Source organism: Lissotriton vulgaris, unplaced genomic scaffold, assembly GCF_964263255.1.
Source record: "Lissotriton vulgaris unplaced genomic scaffold, aLisVul1.2 SCAFFOLD_1798, whole genome shotgun sequence".
NCBI lineage: Eukaryota > Metazoa > Chordata > Amphibia > Caudata > Salamandridae > Lissotriton > Lissotriton vulgaris.
Genome location: NW_028246531.1, coordinates 464840 through 485592, shown reverse-complemented (window position 1 = coordinate 485592; position 20753 = coordinate 464840).

Genomic DNA, 20753 nt, shown 5'->3' with positions numbered 1-20753 from the left:
CAGGGGCCCGCCACCATGGAGCCTTGGACTGGGTACCTAAGGCGTGTTTGGCCCGTTATCCTGGGGCCCGAAACCGGGGAGATGAGGCAGGTTAAGCCCGGCCCAGGGGCCCGCCATCATGGAGCCCTTGCCCGGGGACCTACGGTGGGTTTAGCCCGGCCCTGGGCCCTACGGGCCTGCCGTTTCCCCGACTATTAAGCCCCCCGGGGGCTTGCAGCATAACACGGAAGAGGGACAAAGTTGGAGTTAGCGCGGCCGTTTCGCCGCCCGGCCATCTGGTCGCAGAGCTCAGTGGGCCATCTGGTCGCAGAGCTCAGTGGGCCATCTGGTCGCACAGCTCAGTGGGCCATCTGGTCGCACTATCGTGCGGTGACCAGATGGCCCAGTGTGCAGTGCGACCAGATGGCCGAGCGGCGGAACGGCCGCGCTAACTCCAACTTTGTCTCCCGTCCAGGCGCTGTAAGCCCCCACTGCGTGGGGGCTTAATAGTCCATAAAGTAGTGTTCCCATGCCGGCCCATAGGAAGTGGGTGTGGGATCCTAATGTTTGTGGCGAACCATCATGACCGTTTACGGGTCCCTGTGGGTCTTTAAGCACCCGTTTCCGTTCCCCCCCCCCCCCCCCCCTCCTGTGTGGACAGTTCGGTTCAAGGGGACAATGGCACTACTTGTACCCAGGGCTGGGGAGCTCCGATTCGCGTACAATTTCCGGTTTCCCCCCTTAGCTGGAGGTAAGCAGAAAAAACAAAAAAATCTACATATACACATTTTTTTTTTTTTTAAATTAATGTTATACTAACTCTTAAGGTTCAAGGGGACAAAGTCACTTTTCCTACCCAGGGCTGGTGAGCTCCGATTCGGGTAGCATTTCCGGTTTTCCCCCTTAGCTGGAGGTCGGCCCAAAAAAAACCAAAAAACGATATATACACATTTTTATCGTATTGCTTTTTTTTAAAACTATATATAATAAACATTATTATTTTTTTTTATGTTTTTTTTTTTTTTACTAACTCTCTAGGTTCAAGGGGACAAAGTCACAGTTTCTACCCGAGGCTATGGAGCTCCTTTCCGGGTAAAATTTCCGGTTTTCCCCCTTAGCTGGAGGTCGGCCCCACGAAAAAAAAAAAAAAAAGTATATATACACATGTTTATTGTATTGCTTTTTTTTTTAAACTATATATAATTTTTTTTTATTTATTTATTTTTTTAAATAACTCTAGGTTCAAGGGGACAAAGTCACTGTTTCTACCCGAGGCTATGGAGCTCCGATTCGGGCAAAATTTCCGGTTTTTCCCCTTAGCTGAAGGTAAGCAAAAAAATATATATATACATTTTTTTTTATTATTTTTATTAATTTTATACTAACTCTTTAGGTTCAAGGGGACAAAGTCACTTTTCCTGCCCAGGGCTGGTGAGCTCCGATTCGGGTAACATTTCCGGTTTTCCCCCTTAGCTGGAGGTCTGCAAAAAAACAAACAACTATATATAAACATTTTTTTTTTTTTTTTTTACTAACTCTCTTGGTTCAAGGGGACAAAGTCACTGTTTCTACCTGAGGCTATGGAGCTCCGATCCGGTTAAAACTTCAGGTTTTCCCCCTAAGCTGAAGGTGGTCTAAAAAATAAAAAAACTATATATACACATTTTTTTTTATTTATTTAAATAAATCTTTAGGTTCAAGGGTACGAATTCACTTTTTCTACCCGGCCTATGGAGTTCCGATCCGGGTACAATTTACCCATTTAAGACTGTTAATTTTAAAAATATATATATTGCTAAATGTTTAGGTTCTAGGGGACTAAGTCACTTTTTCTACACAGGGCTATGGAGCTCCGATTAGGGTAATATTTCAGGATTTACCCCTTGGCTGGAGGTGGAGAAAAAAACACATAACTTAATTTAAAAGGTATACAAAGCCCTTTACATTATCAGATCCTAGCCTTCAGTGTCCCAAACCCATTTCTAGCCTGCAGGCACAAAGTGGCTATTTCTACACAGGGCTATGGAGCTCCGCGCAGGATGAGATGCACCCCTGTTACAGTATCAGCACAAGGCTGTGGGCCTGTTTAGTGATAATTGTAACATTCGGTTGAGTTAATCTTCAAAGGGATACAGTTGCTCCTACTAACCTTGGCTATGGAGCTCCGCGCAGGGTAAGATTTGAGGTTCCACCCCTGGCTGGAGGTGGGGAAACGAAAGACTTCTTTATTCCAACAATGTATCTAACCCCCTCACAGTATCAGACCTAGGTCTGCAAGACCGTAGGCACATTTCCAGCCCCCAGGCACCTGTTTTAGTGATACTTGTGACCACATGAAGCCTCCAGCTTCAAGGGGACAAAGTCACTCCCTCTACCCAGGGTTAAGGAACTTCGCGCAGGGTAAGATTTTGGGTTATACTCTTGGCTGGGGGTGTGAAAACAACACACTTCACAAGTCCAATGAAGTGTGTGTCACCCCTTCACAGTATCAGGAAAGGCCAACATGGCCTTGGGCCTACTTCCAGCCTCCAGGCACCAGTTTTCCTGATACTTGTGACATTTGGAGGTGTTAAGCTTCAAGGGGATGATGTTGTACCTTCTACCCACCGTCATGGAGCTCCGCGCAGGGTAAGATTGCAGGTATCACCCCTGCCTAGATGCGTGAAACCCAACAAATCACATAGACAACAGAGTGTATTTAACCCCTGTACAGTTACAGGGAAAGGTCTGCAAGGCCTTGGGCCTACCTCCAGCCTCCAGGCAGCAGTTTTCATGAATTCTGTGACATTTGGAGGTGTTAAGCTTCAAGGGGATGAAGTCGCACCTTCTACCCAGGGTTATGGAGCTCAGCGCAGGGTAAGATTTGAGGTTTCATCCCAGGCTGGAGGTGTGAAAATAGAACACTTACCATACACGAAAAAATGTATTTAACTCCTTTACAGTGTCAGAGCAAGGCCTGCAAGGCCCTGGGTGTGTTTCCAGCCTCCTGGCACCAGTTTTACAGAAACCAGTGACATTTGGTGGTGTTAAGCTACAAGGGATGAAGTCACACTGTCTACCCAGGGTCATGGAGCTCAGCGCAGGGTAAGATTTAAAGTTTCACCCCTAGCTGGATGTTTTAAAGCAAAACACTTCACAAGCCCAATATAGTGTATTTCACCCCTTCACAGTATCAGGAAAGGCCTGCAAGGCCTTGTGCCTTTTTTCCAGCCTCCAGAGGAGGTGTTAGCCTTCAAGGGGATGAAGTTGTGCCTTCTACCCAGGGTCACGGAGCTCCGCACAGGGTAAGATTTCAGGTATCACCCCTGCCTGGATCTGTGAATAACCAACACATCTCAGACACCACAAACTGTATTTAACCCCTTTACAGTTACAGGGAAAAGTCTGCAAGGCCTTGGGCCTACCTCCAGCCTTCAGGCAGCAGTTCTAATGAATCTTGTGACATTTGGAGGTGTTAAGCTTCAAGGGGAGGAAGTCACACCTTCTACCCAGGCTTATGGAGCTCAGTGCAGGGTAAGTTTTCAAGTTTCACCCCTGGCTGGAGGTGTTAAAGAAAAACACTTCACATGCCCAATAAAGTGTATTTGACCCCTTCACAGTATTGGGGTAGTCCTGCAAGGCTTTGGGCCTACTTCCAGCATCCAGGCACCAGTTTTACTGATACTTGTGACATTTGGAGGTGTTAATCTTCAAGGGGATGAAGTTGTACCTTCTACCCAGGGTTATGGAGCTCCGCGCAGGGTAAGATTTCAGATTTCACCCCTAGCTGGAGGTGTTGAAACAAAACACTTCACAAACTCAGCAAAGTGTATTTAACTCCTTTGCAGTTCCAGGAAAAGTCCTGCAAGGCCTTGTCACTACTTACAGTCTCCAGGCAACAGTTTTACTGATTCTTGTGACATTTGGAGGTGTTAACCTTCAAGGGGATGAAGTTGTACCTTCTACCCAGGGTTACGGAGCTCCGCGCAGGGTAAGATTTCAGGTATCACCCCTGCCTGGATGTGTGAATAACCAACACATCTCAGACACCACAAACTGTATTTAACCCCTTTACAGTTACAGGGAAAAGTCTGCAAGGCCTTGGGCCTACCTCCAGCCTTCAGGCAGCAGTTTTAACGAATCTTGTGACATTTGGAGGTGTTAAGCTTCAAGGGGAGGAAGTCACACCTTCTACCCAGGCTTATGGAGCTCAGTGCAGGGTAAGTTTTCAAGTTTCACCCCTGGCTGGAGGTGTTAACGAAAAACACTTCACATGCCCAATAAAGTGTATTTGACCCCTTCACAGTATCGGGGTAGTCCTGCAAGGCCTTGGGCCTACTTCCAGCATCCAGGCACCGGTTTTACTGATACTTGTGACAATTGTAGGTGTTAAGCTTCCAGGGGATGAAGTTGTACCTTCTACCCAGGGTTATGGAGCTCCGCGCAGGGTAAGATTTCAGATTTCACCCCTAGATGGAGGTTTGAAAACAAACCACTTCATATACTCTGAAAAGTGTAGTTAACTCCTTTGCAGTGGCAGGAAAAGGCCTGCAAGGCCTTGGGCCTACTTCCAGCATCCAGGCACCAGTTTTACTGATACTTGTGACATTTGGAGGTGTTAAGCTTCAAGCGGATGAAGTTGTACCTTCTACCCAGGGTTATGGAACTCCGCGCAGGGTAAGATTTCAGATTTTGCCCCTAGCTGGAGGTGTTGAAAACAAAGCACTTCACATACTCAGGAAAGTGTATTTAACTCCTTTAGAGTAACATGAAAAGGCCTGCAAGGCCTTGGGCCTACTTCCAGCATCCAGGAACCAGTTTTACTGATACTTGCGACATTTGGAGATGTTAAGTTTCAAGGGGATGAAGTTGTACCTTCTACCCAGGGTTATGGAGCTCCGCGCAGGGTAAGATTCAAGATTTCACCCCTAGCTGGATGTTTGAAAACAAAGCACTTCACATACTCAGCAAAGTGTGTTTAACTACTTTGCAGTTACAGGAAAAGGCCTGCAAGGCCTTGGGCCTACTTCCAGCATCCAGGAACCAGTTTTGATGAATCTTGTGACATTTGGAGGTGTTTAGCTTCAAGGGGATGAAGTTGTCCCTTCTACCCAGGGTTATGGAGCTCCGCGCAGGGTAAGATTTCAGATGTCACCCCTAGCTGCACGTTTGAAAAGAAAGCACTTTACATACTCAGCAAATTGTATTTATCTCCTTTGCAGTTCCAGGAAAAGGCCTGCAAGGCCTTGGGCCTACTTCCAGCATCCAGGCACCACTTTTGATGAATCTTGTGACATTTGGAGGTGTTAGGCTTCCAGGGGATGAAGTTGTCCCTTCTACCCAGGGTTATGGAGCTCCGCGCAGGGTAAGATTTCAGGTATCACCACTGCCTGGATGTGTGAATAACCAACACATCTCAGACACCACAAAGTGTATTTAACCCCTTTACAGTTACAGGGAAAGGTCTGCAAGGCCTTGGGCCTACCTCCAGCCTCCAGGCAGCAGTTTTAATGAATCTTGTGACATTTGGAGGTGTTGACCTTCAAGGGGATGAAGTTGTACCTTCTACCCAGGGTTACGGAGCTCCGCGCAGGGAGTTAGATTCCAGATTTCACCCCTAGCTGGACGTTTGAAAATAAAGCACGTCACATACTCAGCAAAGTGTATTTAACTACTTTGCAGTTACAGGAAAAGGCCTTCAAGGCATTGGGACTACTTCCAGCCTCCAGGCACCAGTTTTGATGAATCTTGTGACATTTGGAGGTGTTAAGCTTCAAGGGGATGAAGTTGTCCCTTCTACCCAGGGTTATGGAGCTCCGCGCAGGGTAAGATTTCAGATGTCACCCCAAGGAGGATGTGTGAATAACCAAAACATTACAGACACCACAAAGTGTATTTAACCCCTTTAAAGTTACAGGGAAATGTCTGCAAGGCTTGGGCCATACCTCCAGCCTCCAGGCACCAGTTTTGATGAATCTTGTGACATTTGGAGGTGTTAAGCTTCAAGGGGATGAAGTTGTACCTTCTACCCAGGGTTATGGAGCTCCGCGCAGGGTAAGATTCAAGATTTCACCCCTAGCTGGATGTTTGAAAACAAAGCACTTCATATACTCAGCAAAGTGTATTTGACTACTTTGCAGTTACAGGAAAAGTCTTTCAAGGCATTGGGACTACTTCCAGCATCCAGGCACCAGTTTTGATGAATCGTGTGACATTTGGAGGTGTTTAGCTTCAAGGGGATGAAGTTGTCCCTTCTACCCAGGGTTATGGAGGTCCGCGCAGGATAAGATTTCAGATATCACCCCTAGCTGCACGTTTGAAAAGAAAGCACTTTACAAACTCAGCAAAGAGTATTTATCTCCTTTGCAGTTCCAGGAAAAGGCCTGCAAGGCCTTGGGCCTACTTCCAGCATCCAGGCACCAGTTTTGATGAATCTTGTGACATTTGGAGGTGTTAAGCTTCAAGGGGATGAAGTTGTCCCTTCTACCCAGGGTTATGGAGCTCCGCGCAGGGTAAGATTCCAGATTGCACCCCCCAGCTGGAGGTTTGAAAACAAAGCACTTCATATACTCAGCAAAGTGTATTTAATTCCTTTGCAGTTACAGGAAAAAGGCATGCAAGGCCTTGGGCCAACTTCCAGCCTCCAGGCAGCAGTTTTACTGAAACTTGTGACATTTGGAGGTGTTAAGCTTCAAGGGGATGAAGTTGTACCTTCTACCCAGGGATATGGAGCTCCGCGCAGGGTAAGATTTTAGGTCTCACCCCTGGCTGGAGGTGTTAAAGCAAAACACCTCACATGCCCAGTAAAGTGTATTCCACCCATTTGCATTATCAGGAAAGGCCTGCAAGGCCTTGGGCCTACTTCCAGCCTCCAGGCACAAGTTTTACAGATACCTGTCACATTTGGTGGTGTCAAGCTCTAAGGGGAAGAAGTCACACCTTCTACCCAGGGTTATGGAGCTCCGCGCAGGGTAAGATTCCAGATTACGCCCCTAGCTGGAGGTTTGAAAACAAAGCACTTCATATACTCAGTAAAGTGTATGTAACACCTTTGCAGTAACAGGAAAAGGCCTGCAAGGCCTTGGGCCTACTTCCAGCATCCAGGCACCAGTTTTACTGATACTTGTGACATTTGGAGGTGTTAACCTTCAAGGGTATGAAGTTGTACCTTCTACCCAGGGTTATGGAGCTCCGCGCAGGGTCAGATTTCAGGTATCCCCCCTGCCTGGATGTGTGAATAACCATCACATCTCAGACACCACAAAGTGTATTTAACCCATTTACAGTTACAGGGAAAGGTCTGCAAGGCCTTGGGCCTACCTCCAGCCTCCAGGCAGCAGTTTTCATGAATTCTGTGACATTTGGAGGTGTTAAGCTTCAAGGGGATGAAGTCGCACCTTCTACCCAGGGTTATGGAGCTCAGCGCAGGGTAAGATTTGAGGTTTCATCCCAGGCTGGAGGTGTGAAAATAGAACACTTACCATACACGAAAAAATGTATTTAACTCCTTTACAGTGTCAGAGCAAGGCCTGCAAGGCCCTGGGTGTGTTTCCAGCCTCCTGGCACCAGTTTTACAGAAACCAGTGACATTTGGTGGTGTTAAGCTACAAGGGATGAAGTCACACTGTCTACCCAGGGTCATGGAGCTCAGCGCAGGGTAAGATTTAAAGTTTCACCCCTAGCTGGATGTTTTAAAGCAAAACACTTCACAAGCCCAATATAGTGTATTTCACCCCTTCACAGTATCAGGAAAGGCCTGCAAGGCCTTGTGCCTTTTTTCCAGCCTCCAGAGGAGGTGTTAGCCTTCAAGGGGATGAAGTTGTGCCTTCTACCCAGGGTCACGGAGCTCCGCACAGGGTAAGATTTCAGGTATCACCCCTGCCTGGATCTGTGAATAACCAACACATCTCAGACACCACAAACTGTATTTAACCCCTTTACAGTTACAGGGAAAAGTCTGCAAGGCCTTGGGCCTACCTCCAGCCTTCAGGCAGCAGTTCTAATGAATCTTGTGACATTTGGAGGTGTTAAGCTTCAAGGGGAGGAAGTCACACCTTCTACCCAGGCTTATGGAGCTCAGTGCAGGGTAAGTTTTCAAGTTTCACCCCTGGCTGGAGGTGTTAAAGAAAAACACTTCACATGCCCAATAAAGTGTATTTGACCCCTTCACAGTATTGGGGTAGTCCTGCAAGGCTTTGGGCCTACTTCCAGCATCCAGGCACCAGTTTTACTGATACTTGTGACATTTGGAGGTGTTAATCTTCAAGGGGATGAAGTTGTACCTTCTACCCAGGGTTATGGAGCTCCGCGCAGGGTAAGATTTCAGATTTCACCCCTAGCTGGAGGTGTTGAAACAAAACACTTCACAAACTCAGCAAAGTGTATTTAACTCCTTTGCAGTTCCAGGAAAAGTCCTGCAAGGCCTTGTCACTACTTACAGTCTCCAGGCAACAGTTTTACTGATTCTTGTGACATTTGGAGGTGTTAACCTTCAAGGGGATGAAGTTGTACCTTCTACCCAGGGTTACGGAGCTCCGCGCAGGGTAAGATTTCAGGTATCACCCCTGCCTGGATGTGTGAATAACCAACACATCTCAGACACCACAAACTGTATTTAACCCCTTTACAGTTACAGGGAAAAGTCTGCAAGGCCTTGGGCCTACCTCCAGCCTTCAGGCAGCAGTTTTAACGAATCTTGTGACATTTGGAGGTGTTAAGCTTCAAGGGGAGGAAGTCACACCTTCTACCCAGGCTTATGGAGCTCAGTGCAGGGTAAGTTTTCAAGTTTCACCCCTGGCTGGAGGTGTTAACGAAAAACACTTCACATGCCCAATAAAGTGTATTTGACCCCTTCACAGTATCGGGGTAGTCCTGCAAGGCCTTGGGCCTACTTCCAGCATCCAGGCACCGGTTTTACTGATACTTGTGACAATTGTAGGTGTTAAGCTTCCAGGGGATGAAGTTGTACCTTCTACCCAGGGTTATGGAGCTCCGCGCAGGGTAAGATTTCAGATTTCACCCCTAGATGGAGGTTTGAAAACAAACCACTTCATATACTCTGAAAAGTGTAGTTAACTCCTTTGCAGTGGCAGGAAAAGGCCTGCAAGGCCTTGGGCCTACTTCCAGCATCCAGGCACCAGTTTTACTGATACTTGTGACATTTGGAGGTGTTAAGCTTCAAGCGGATGAAGTTGTACCTTCTACCCAGGGTTATGGAACTCCGCGCAGGGTAAGATTTCAGATTTTGCCCCTAGCTGGAGGTGTTGAAAACAAAGCACTTCACATACTCAGGAAAGTGTATTTAACTCCTTTAGAGTAACATGAAAAGGCCTGCAAGGCCTTGGGCCTACTTCCAGCATCCAGGAACCAGTTTTACTGATACTTGCGACATTTGGAGATGTTAAGTTTCAAGGGGATGAAGTTGTACCTTCTACCCAGGGTTATGGAGCTCCGCGCAGGGTAAGATTCAAGATTTCACCCCTAGCTGGATGTTTGAAAACAAAGCACTTCACATACTCAGCAAAGTGTGTTTAACTACTTTGCAGTTAGAGGAAAAGGCCTGCAAGGCCTTGGGCCTACTTCCAGCATCCAGGAACCAGTTTTGATGAATCTTGTGACATTTGGAGGTGTTTAGCTTCAAGGGGATGAAGTTGTCCCTTCTACCCAGGGTTATGGAGCTCCGCGCAGGGTAAGATTTCAGATGTCACCCCTAGCTGCACGTTTGAAAAGAAAGCACTTTACATACTCAGCAAATTGTATTTATCTCCTTTGCAGTTCCAGGAAAAGGCCTGCAAGGCCTTGGGCCTACTTCCAGCATCCAGGCACCACTTTTGATGAATCTTGTGACATTTGGAGGTGTTAGGCTTCCAGGGGATGAAGTTGTCCCTTCTACCCAGGGTTATGGAGCTCCGCGCAGGGTAAGATTTCAGGTATCACCACTGCCTGGATGTGTGAATAACCAACACATCTCAGACACCACAAAGTGTATTTAACCCCTTTACAGTTACAGGGAAAGGTCTGCAAGGCCTTGGGCCTACCTCCAGCCTCCAGGCAGCAGTTTTAATGAATCTTGTGACATTTGGAGGTGTTGACCTTCAAGGGGATGAAGTTGTACCTTCTACCCAGGGTTACGGAGCTCCGCGCAGGGAGTTAGATTCCAGATTTCACCCCTAGCTGGACGTTTGAAAATAAAGCACGTCACATACTCAGCAAAGTGTATTTAACTACTTTGCAGTTACAGGAAAAGGCCTTCAAGGCATTGGGACTACTTCCAGCCTCCAGGCACCAGTTTTGATGAATCTTGTGACATTTGGAGGTGTTAAGCTTCAAGGGGATGAAGTTGTCCCTTCTACCCAGGGTTATGGAGCTCCGCGCAGGGTAAGATTTCAGATGTCACCCCAAGGAGGATGTGTGAATAACCAAAACATTACAGACACCACAAAGTGTATTTAACCCCTTTAAAGTTACAGGGAAATGTCTGCAAGGCTTGGGCCATACCTCCAGCCTCCAGGCACCAGTTTTGATGAATCTTGTGACATTTGGAGGTGTTAAGCTTCAAGGGGATGAAGTTGTACCTTCTACCCAGGGTTATGGAGCTCCGCGCAGGGTAAGATTCAAGATTTCACCCCTAGCTGGATGTTTGAAAACAAAGCACTTCATATACTCAGCAAAGTGTATTTGACTACTTTGCAGTTACAGGAAAAGTCTTTCAAGGCATTGGGACTACTTCCAGCATCCAGGCACCAGTTTTGATGAATCGTGTGACATTTGGAGGTGTTTAGCTTCAAGGGGATGAAGTTGTCCCTTCTACCCAGGGTTATGGAGGTCCGCGCAGGATAAGATTTCAGATATCACCCCTAGCTGCACGTTTGAAAAGAAAGCACTTTACAAACTCAGCAAAGAGTTTTTATCTCCTTTGCAGTTCCAGGAAAAGGCCTGCAAGGCCTTGGGCCTACTTCCAGCATCCAGGCACCAGTTTTGATGAATCTTGTGACATTTGGAGGTGTTAAGCTTCAAGGGGATGAAGTTGTCCCTTCTACCCAGGGTTATGGAGCTCCGCGCAGGGTAAGATTCCAGATTGCACCCCCCAGCTGGAGGTTTGAAAACAAAGCACTTCATATACTCAGCAAAGTGTATTTAATTCCTTTGCAGTTACAGGAAAAAGGCATGCAAGGCCTTGGGCCAACTTCCAGCCTCCAGGCAGCAGTTTTACTGAAACTTGTGACATTTGGAGGTGTTAAGCTTCAAGGGGATGAAGTTGTACCTTCTACCCAGGGATATGGAGCTCCGCGCAGGGTAAGATTTTAGGTCTCACCCCTGGCTGGAGGTGTTAAAGCAAAACACCTCACATGCCCAGTAAAGTGTATTCCACCCATTTGCATTATCAGGAAAGGCCTGCAAGGCCTTGGGCCTACTTCCAGCCTCCAGGCACAAGTTTTACAGATACCTGTCACATTTGGTGGTGTCAAGCTCTAAGGGGAAGAAGTCACACCTTCTACCCAGGGTTATGGAGCTCCGCGCAGGGTAAGATTCCAGATTACGCCCCTAGCTGGAGGTTTGAAAACAAAGCACTTCATATACTCAGTAAAGTGTATGTAACACCTTTGCAGTAACAGGAAAAGGCCTGCAAGGCCTTGGGCCTACTTCCAGCATCCAGGCACCAGTTTTACTGATACTTGTGACATTTGGAGGTGTTAACCTTCAAGGGTATGAAGTTGTACCTTCTACCCAGGGTTATGGAGCTCCGCGCAGGGTCAGATTTCAGGTATCCCCCCTGCCTGGATGTGTGAATAACCATCACATCTCAGACACCACAAAGTGTATTTAACCCATTTACAGTTACAGGGAAAGGTCTGCAAGGCCTTGGGCCTACCTCCAGCCTCCAGGCAGCAGTTTTCATGAATTCTGTGACATTTGGAGGTGTTAAGCTTCAAGGGGATGAAGTCGCACCTTCTACCCAGGGTTATGGAGCTCAGCGCAGGGTAAGATTTGAGGTTTCATCCCAGGCTGGAGGTGTGAAAATAGAACACTTACCATACACGAAAAAATGTATTTAACTCCTTTACAGTGTCAGAGCAAGGCCTGCAAGGCCCTGGGTGTGTTTCCAGCCTCCTGGCACCAGTTTTACAGAAACCAGTGACATTTGGTGGTGTTAAGCTACAAGGGATGAAGTCACACTGTCTACCCAGGGTCATGGAGCTCAGCGCAGGGTAAGATTTAAAGTTTCACCCCTAGCTGGATGTTTTAAAGCAAAACACTTCACAAGCCCAATATAGTGTATTTCACCCCTTCACAGTATCAGGAAAGGCCTGCAAGGCCTTGTGCCTTTTTTCCAGCCTCCAGAGGAGGTGTTAACCTTCAAGGGGATGAAGTTGTGCCTTCTACCCAGGGTCACGGAGCTCCGCACAGGGTAAGATTTCAGGTATCACCCCTGCCTGGATCTGTGAATAACCAACACATCTCAGACACCACAAACTGTATTTAACCCCTTTACAGTTACAGGGAAAAGTCTGCAAGGCCTTGGGCCTACCTCCAGCCTTCAGGCAGCAGTTCTAATGAATCTTGTGACATTTGGAGGTGTTAAGCTTCAAGGGGAGGAAGTCACACCTTCTACCCAGGCTTATGGAGCTCAGTGCAGGGTAAGTTTTCAAGTTTCACCCCTGGCTGGAGGTGTTAAAGAAAAACACTTCACATGCCCAATAAAGTGTATTTGACCCCTTCACAGTATTGGGGTAGTCCTGCAAGGCTTTGGGCCTACTTCCAGCATCCAGGCACCAGTTTTACTGATACTTGTGACATTTGGAGGTGTTAATCTTCAAGGGGATGAAGTTGTACCTTCTACCCAGGGTTATGGAGCTCCGCGCAGGGTAAGATTTCAGATTTCACCCCTAGCTGGAGGTGTTGAAACAAAACACTTCACAAACTCAGCAAAGTGTATTTAACTCCTTTGCAGTTCCAGGAAAAGTCCTGCAAGGCCTTGTCACTACTTACAGTCTCCAGGCAACAGTTTTACTGATTCTTGTGACATTTGGAGGTGTTAACCTTCAAGGGGATGAAGTTGTACCTTCTACCCAGGGTTACGGAGCTCCGCGCAGGGTAAGATTTCAGGTATCACCCCTGCCTGGATGTGTGAATAACCAACACATCTCAGACACCACAAACTGTATTTAACCCCTTTACAGTTACAGGGAAAAGTCTGCAAGGCCTTGGGCCTACCTCCAGCCTTCAGGCAGCAGTTTTAACGAATCTTGTGACATTTGGAGGTGTTAAGCTTCAAGGGGAGGAAGTCACACCTTCTACCCAGGCTTATGGAGCTCAGTGCAGGGTAAGTTTTCAAGTTTCACCCCTGGCTGGAGGTGTTAACGAAAAACACTTCACATGCCCAATAAAGTGTATTTGACCCCTTCACAGTATCGGGGTAGTCCTGCAAGGCCTTGGGCCTACTTCCAGCATCCAGGCACCGGTTTTACTGATACTTGTGACAATTGTAGGTGTTAAGCTTCCAGGGGATGAAGTTGTACCTTCTACCCAGGGTTATGGAGCTCCGCGCAGGGTAAGATTTCAGATTTCACCCCTAGATGGAGGTTTGAAAACAAACCACTTCATATACTCTGAAAAGTGTAGTTAACTCCTTTGCAGTGGCAGGAAAAGGCCTGCAAGGCCTTGGGCCTACTTCCAGCATCCAGGCACCAGTTTTACTGATACTTGTGACATTTGGAGGTGTTAAGCTTCAAGCGGATGAAGTTGTACCTTCTACCCAGGGTTATGGAACTCCGCGCAGGGTAAGATTTCAGATTTTGCCCCTAGCTGGAGGTGTTGAAAACAAAGCACTTCACATACTCAGGAAAGTGTATTTAACTCCTTTAGAGTAACATGAAAAGGCCTGCAAGGCCTTGGGCCTACTTCCAGCATCCAGGAACCAGTTTTACTGATACTTGCGACATTTGGAGATGTTAAGTTTCAAGGGGATGAAGTTGTACCTTCTACCCAGGGTTATGGAGCTCCGCGCAGGGTAAGATTCAAGATTTCACCCCTAGCTGGATGTTTGAAAACAAAGCACTTCACATACTCAGCAAAGTGTGTTTAACTACTTTGCAGTTAGAGGAAAAGGCCTGCAAGGCCTTGGGCCTACTTCCAGCATCCAGGAACCAGTTTTGATGAATCTTGTGACATTTGGAGGTGTTTAGCTTCAAGGGGATGAAGTTGTCCCTTCTACCCAGGGTTATGGAGCTCCGCGCAGGGTAAGATTTCAGATGTCACCCCTAGCTGCACGTTTGAAAAGAAAGCACTTTACATACTCAGCAAATTGTATTTATCTCCTTTGCAGTTCCAGGAAAAGGCCTGCAAGGCCTTGGGCCTACTTCCAGCATCCAGGCACCACTTTTGATGAATCTTGTGACATTTGGAGGTGTTAGGCTTCCAGGGGATGAAGTTGTCCCTTCTACCCAGGGTTATGGAGCTCCGCGCAGGGTAAGATTTCAGGTATCACCACTGCCTGGATGTGTGAATAACCAACACATCTCAGACACCACAAAGTGTATTTAACCCCTTTACAGTTACAGGGAAAGGTCTGCAAGGCCTTGGGCCTACCTCCAGCCTCCAGGCAGCAGTTTTAATGAATCTTGTGACATTTGGAGGTGTTGACCTTCAAGGGGATGAAGTTGTACCTTCTACCCAGGGTTACGGAGCTCCGCGCAGGGAGTTAGATTCCAGATTTCACCCCTAGCTGGACGTTTGAAAATAAAGCACGTCACATACTCAGCAAAGTGTATTTAACTACTTTGCAGTTACAGGAAAAGGCCTTCAAGGCATTGGGACTACTTCCAGCCTCCAGGCACCAGTTTTGATGAATCTTGTGACATTTGGAGGTGTTAAGCTTCAAGGGGATGAAGTTGTCCCTTCTACCCAGGGTTATGGAGCTCCGCGCAGGGTAAGATTTCAGATGTCACCCCAAGGAGGATGTGTGAATAACCAAAACATTACAGACACCACAAAGTGTATTTAACCCCTTTAAAGTTACAGGGAAATGTCTGCAAGGCTTGGGCCATACCTCCAGCCTCCAGGCACCAGTTTTGATGAATCTTGTGACATTTGGAGGTGTTAAGCTTCAAGGGGATGAAGTTGTACCTTCTACCCAGGGTTATGGAGCTCCGCGCAGGGTAAGATTCAAGATTTCACCCCTAGCTGGATGTTTGAAAACAAAGCACTTCATATACTCAGCAAAGTGTATTTGACTACTTTGCAGTTACAGGAAAAGTCTTTCAAGGCATTGGGACTACTTCCAGCATCCAGGCACCAGTTTTGATGAATCGTGTGACATTTGGAGGTGTTTAGCTTCAAGGGGATGAAGTTGTCCCTTCTACCCAGGGTTATGGAGGTCCGCGCAGGATAAGATTTCAGATATCACCCCTAGCTGCACGTTTGAAAAGAAAGCACTTTACAAACTCAGCAAAGAGTATTTATCTCCTTTGCAGTTCCAGGAAAAGGCCTGCAAGGCCTTGGGCCTACTTCCAGCATCCAGGCACCAGTTTTGATGAATCTTGTGACATTTGGAGGTGTTAAGCTTCAAGGGGATGAAGTTGTCCCTTCTACCCAGGGTTATGGAGCTCCGCGCAGGGTAAGATTCCAGATTGCACCCCCCAGCTGGAGGTTTGAAAACAAAGCACTTCATATACTCAGCAAAGTGTATTTAATTCCTTTGCAGTTACAGGAAAAAGGCATGCAAGGCCTTGGGCCAACTTCCAGCCTCCAGGCAGCAGTTTTACTGAAACTTGTGACATTTGGAGGTGTTAAGCTTCAAGGGGATGAAGTTGTACCTTCTACCCAGGGATATGGAGCTCCGCGCAGGGTAAGATTTTAGGTCTCACCCCTGGCTGGAGGTGTTAAAGCAAAACACCTCACATGCCCAGTAAAGTGTATTCCACCCATTTGCATTATCAGGAAAGGCCTGCAAGGCCTTGGGCCTACTTCCAGCCTCCAGGCACAAGTTTTACAGATACCTGTCACATTTGGTGGTGTCAAGCTCTAAGGGGAAGAAGTCACACCTTCTACCCAGGGTTATGGAGCTCCGCGCAGGGTAAGATTCCAGATTACGCCCCTAGCTGGAGGTTTGAAAACAAAGCACTTCATATACTCAGTAAAGTGTATGTAACACCTTTGCAGTAACAGGAAAAGGCCTGCAAGGCCTTGGGCCTACTTCCAGCATCCAGGCACCAGTTTTACTGATACTTGTGACATTTGGAGGTGTTAACCTTCAAGGGTATGAAGTTGTACCTTCTACCCAGGGTTATGGAGCTCCGCGCAGGGTCAGATTTCAGGTATCCCCCCTGCCTGGATGTGTGAATAACCATCACATCTCAGACACCACAAAGTGTATTTAACCCATTTACAGTTACAGGGAAAGGTCTGCAAGGCCTTGGGCCTACCTCCAGCCTCCAGGCAGCAGTTTTCATGAATTCTGTGACATTTGGAGGTGTTAAGCTTCAAGGGGATGAAGTCGCACCTTCTACCCAGGGTTATGGAGCTCAGCGCAGGGTAAGATTTGAGGTTTCATCCCAGGCTGGAGGTGTGAAAATAGAACACTTACCATACACGAAAAAATGTATTTAACTCCTTTACAGTGTCAGAGCAAGGCCTGCAAGGCCCTGGGTGTGTTTCCAGCCTCCTGGCACCAGTTTTACAGAAACCAGTGACATTTGGTGGTGTTAAGCTACAAGGGATGAAGTCACACTGTCTACCCAGGGTCATGGAGCTCAGCGCAGGGTAAGATTTAAAGTTTCACCCCTAGCTGGATGTTTTAAAGCAAAACACTTCACAAGCCCAATATAGTGTATTTCACCCCTTCACAGTATCAGGAAAGGCCTGCAAGGCCTTGTGCCTTTTTTCCAGCCTCCAGAGGAGGTGTTAACCTTCAAGGGGATGAAGTTGTGCCTTCTACCCAGGGTCACGGAGCTCCGCACAGGGTAAGATTTCAGGTATCACCCCTGCCTGGATCTGTGAATAACCAACACATCTCAGACACCACAAACTGTATTTAACCCCTTTACAGTTACAGGGAAAAGTCTGCAAGGCCTTGGGCCTACCTCCAGCCTTCAGGCAGCAGTTCTAATGAATCTTGTGACATTTGGAGGTGTTAAGCTTCAAGGGGAGGAAGTCACACCTTCTACCCAGGCTTATGGAGCTCAGTGCAGGGTAAGTTTTCAAGTTTCACCCCTGGCTGGAGGTGTTAAAGAAAAACACTTCACATGCCCAATAAAGTGTATTTGACCCCTTCACAGTATTGGGGTAGTCCTGCAAGGCTTTGGGCCTACTTCCAGCATCCAGGCACCAGTTTTACTGATACTTGTGACATTTGGAGGTGTTAATCTTCAAGGGGATGAAGTTGTACCTTCTACCCAGGGTTATGGAGCTCCGCGCAGGGTAAGATTTCAGATTTCACCCCTAGCTGGAGGTGTTGAAACAAAACACTTCACAAACTCAGCAAAGTGTATTTAACTCCTTTGCAGTTCCAGGAAAAGTCCTGAAAGGCCTTGTCACTACTTACAGTCTCCAGGCAACAGTTTTACTGATTCTTGTGACATTTGGAGGTGTTAACCTTCAAGGGGATGAAGTTGTACCTTCTACCCAGGGTTACGGAGCTCCGCGCAGGGTAAGATTTCAGGTATCACCCCTGCCTGGATGTGTGAATAACCAACACATCTCAGACACCACAAACTGTATTTAACCCCTTTACAGTTACAGGGAAAAGTCTGCAAGGCCTTGGGCCTACCTCCAGCCTTCAGGCAGCAGTTTTAACGAATCTTGTGACATTTGGAGGTGTTAAGCTTCAAGGGGAGGAAGTCACACCTTCTACCCAGGCTTATGGAGCTCAGTGCAGGGTAAGTTTTCAAGTTTCACCCCTGGCTGGAGGTGTTAACGAAAAACACTTCACATGCCCAATAAAGTGTATTTGACCCCTTCACAGTATCGGGGTAGTCCTGCAAGGCCTTGGGCCTACTTCCAGCATCCAGGCACCGGTTTTACTGATACTTGTGACAATTGTAGGTGTTAAGCTTCCAGGGGATGAAGTTGTACCTTCTACCCAGGGTTATGGAGCTCCGCGCAGGGTAAGATTTCAGATTTCACCCCTAGATGGAGGTTTGAAAACAAACCACTTCATATACTCTGAAAAGTGTAGTTAACTCCTTTGCAGTGGCAGGAAAAGGCCTGCAAGGCCTTGGGCCTACTTCCAGCATCCAGGCACCAGTTTTACTGATACTTGTGACATTTGGAGGTGTTAAGCTTCAAGCGGATGAAGTTGTACCTTCTACCCAGGGTTATGGAACTCCGCGCAGGGTAAGATTTCAGATTTTGCCCCTAGCTGGAGGTGTTGAAAACAAAGCACTTCACATACTCAGGAAAGTGTATTTAACTCCTTTAGAGTAACATGAAAAGGCCTGCAAGGCCTTGGGCCTACTTCCAGCATCCAGGAACCAGTTTTACTGATACTTGCGACATTTGGAGATGTTAAGTTTCAAGGGGATGAAGTTGTACCTTCTACCCAGGGTTATGGAGCTCCGCGCAGGGTAAGATTCAAGATTTCACCCCTAGCTGGATGTTTGAAAACAAAGCACTTCACATACTCAGCAAAGTGTGTTTAACTACTTTGCAGTTACAGGAAAAGGCCTGCAAGGCCTTGGGCCTACTTCCAGCATCCAGGAACCAGTTTTGATGAATCTTGTGACATTTGGAGGTGTTTAGCTTCAAGGGGATGAAGTTGTCCCTTCTACCCAGGGTTATGGAGCTCCGCGCAGGGTAAGATTTCAGATGTCACCCCTAGCTGCACGTTTGAAAAGAAAGCACTTTACATACTCAGCAAATTGTATTTATCTCCTTTGCAGTTCCAGGAAAAGGCCTGCAAGGCCTTGGGCCTACTTCCAGCATCCAGGCACCACTTTTGATGAATCTTGTGACATTTGGAGGTGTTAGGCTTCCAGGGGATGAAGTTGTCCCTTCTACCCAGGGTTATGGAGCTCCGCGCAGGGTAAGATTTCAGGTATCACCACTGCCTGGATGTGTGAATAACCAACACATCTCAGACACCACAAAGTGTATTTAACCCCTTTACAGTTACAGGGAAAGGTCTGCAAGGCCTTGGGCCTACCTCCAGCCTCCAGGCAGCAGTTTTAATGAATCTTGTGACATTTGGAGGTGTTGACCTTCAAGGGGATGAAGTTGTACCTTCTACCCAGGGTTACGGAGCTCCGCGCAGGGAGTTAGATTCCAGATTTCACCCCTAGCTGGACGTTTGAAAATAAAGCACGTCACATACTCAGCAAAGTGTATTTAACTACTTTGCAGTTACAGGAAAAGGCCTTCAAGGCATTGGGACTACTTCCAGCCTCCAGGCACCAGTTTTGATGAATCTTGTGACATTTGGAGGTGTTAAGCTTCAAGGGGATGAAGTTGTCCCTTCTACCCAGGGTTATGGAGCTCCGCGCAGGGTAAGATTTCAGATGTCACCCCAAGGAGGATGTGTGAATAACCAAAACATTACAGACACCACAAAGTGTATTTAACCCCTTTAAAGTTACAGGGAAATGTCTGCAAGGCTTGGGCCATACCTCCAGCCTCCAGGCACCAGTTTTGATGAATCTTGTGACATTTGGAGGTGTTAAGCTTCAAGGGGATGAAGTTGTACCTTCTACCCAGGGTTATGGAGCTCCGCGCAGGGTAAGATTCAAGATTTCACCCCTAGCTGGATGTTTGAAAACAAAGCACTTCATATACTCAGCAAAGTGTATTTGACTACTTTGCAGTTACAGGAAAAGTCTTTCAAGGCATTGGGACTACTTCCAGCATCCAGGCACCAGTTTTGATGAATCGTGTGACATTTGGAGGTGTTTAGCTTCAAGGGGATGAAGTTGTCCCTTCTACCCAGGGTTATGGAGGTCCGCGCAGGATAAGATTTCAGATATCACCCCTAGCTGCACGTTTGAAAAGAAAGCACTTTACAAACTCAGCAAAGAGTTTTTATCTCCTTTGCAGTTCCAGGAAAAGGCCTGCAAGGCCTTGGGCCTACTTCCAGCATCCAGGCACCAGTTTTGATGAATCTTGTGACATTTGGAGGTGTTAAGCTTCAAGGGGATGAAGTTGTCCCTTCTACCCAGGGTTATGGAGCTCCGCGCAGGGTAAGATTCCAGATTGCACCCCCCAGCTGGAGGTTTGAAAACAAAGCACTTCATATACTCAGCAAAGTGTATTTAATTCCTTTGCAGTTACAGGAAAAAGGCATGCAAGGCCTTGGGCCAACTTCCAGCCTCCAGGCAGCAGTTTTACTGAAACTTGTGACATTTGGAGGTGTTAAGCTTCAAGGGGATGAAGTTGTACCTTCTACCCAGGGATATGGAGCTCCGCGCAGGGTAAGATTTTAGGTCTCACCCCTGGCTGGAGGTGTTAAAGCAAAACACCTCACATGCCCAGTAAAGTGTATTCCACCCATTTGCATTATCAGGAAAGGCCTGCAAGGCCTTGGGCCTACTTCCAGCCTCCAGGCACAAGTTTTACAGATACCTGTCACATTTGGTGGTGTCAAGCTCTAAGGGGAAGAAGTCACACCTTCTACCCAGGGTTATGGAGCTCCGCGCAGGGTAAGATTCCAGATTACGCCCCTAGCTGGAGGTTTGAAAACAAAGCACTTCATATACTCAGTAAAGTGTATGTAACACCTTTGCAGTAACAGGAAAAGGCCTGCAAGGCCTTGGGCCTACTTCCAGCATCCAGGCACCAGTTTTACTGATACTTGTGACATTTGGAGG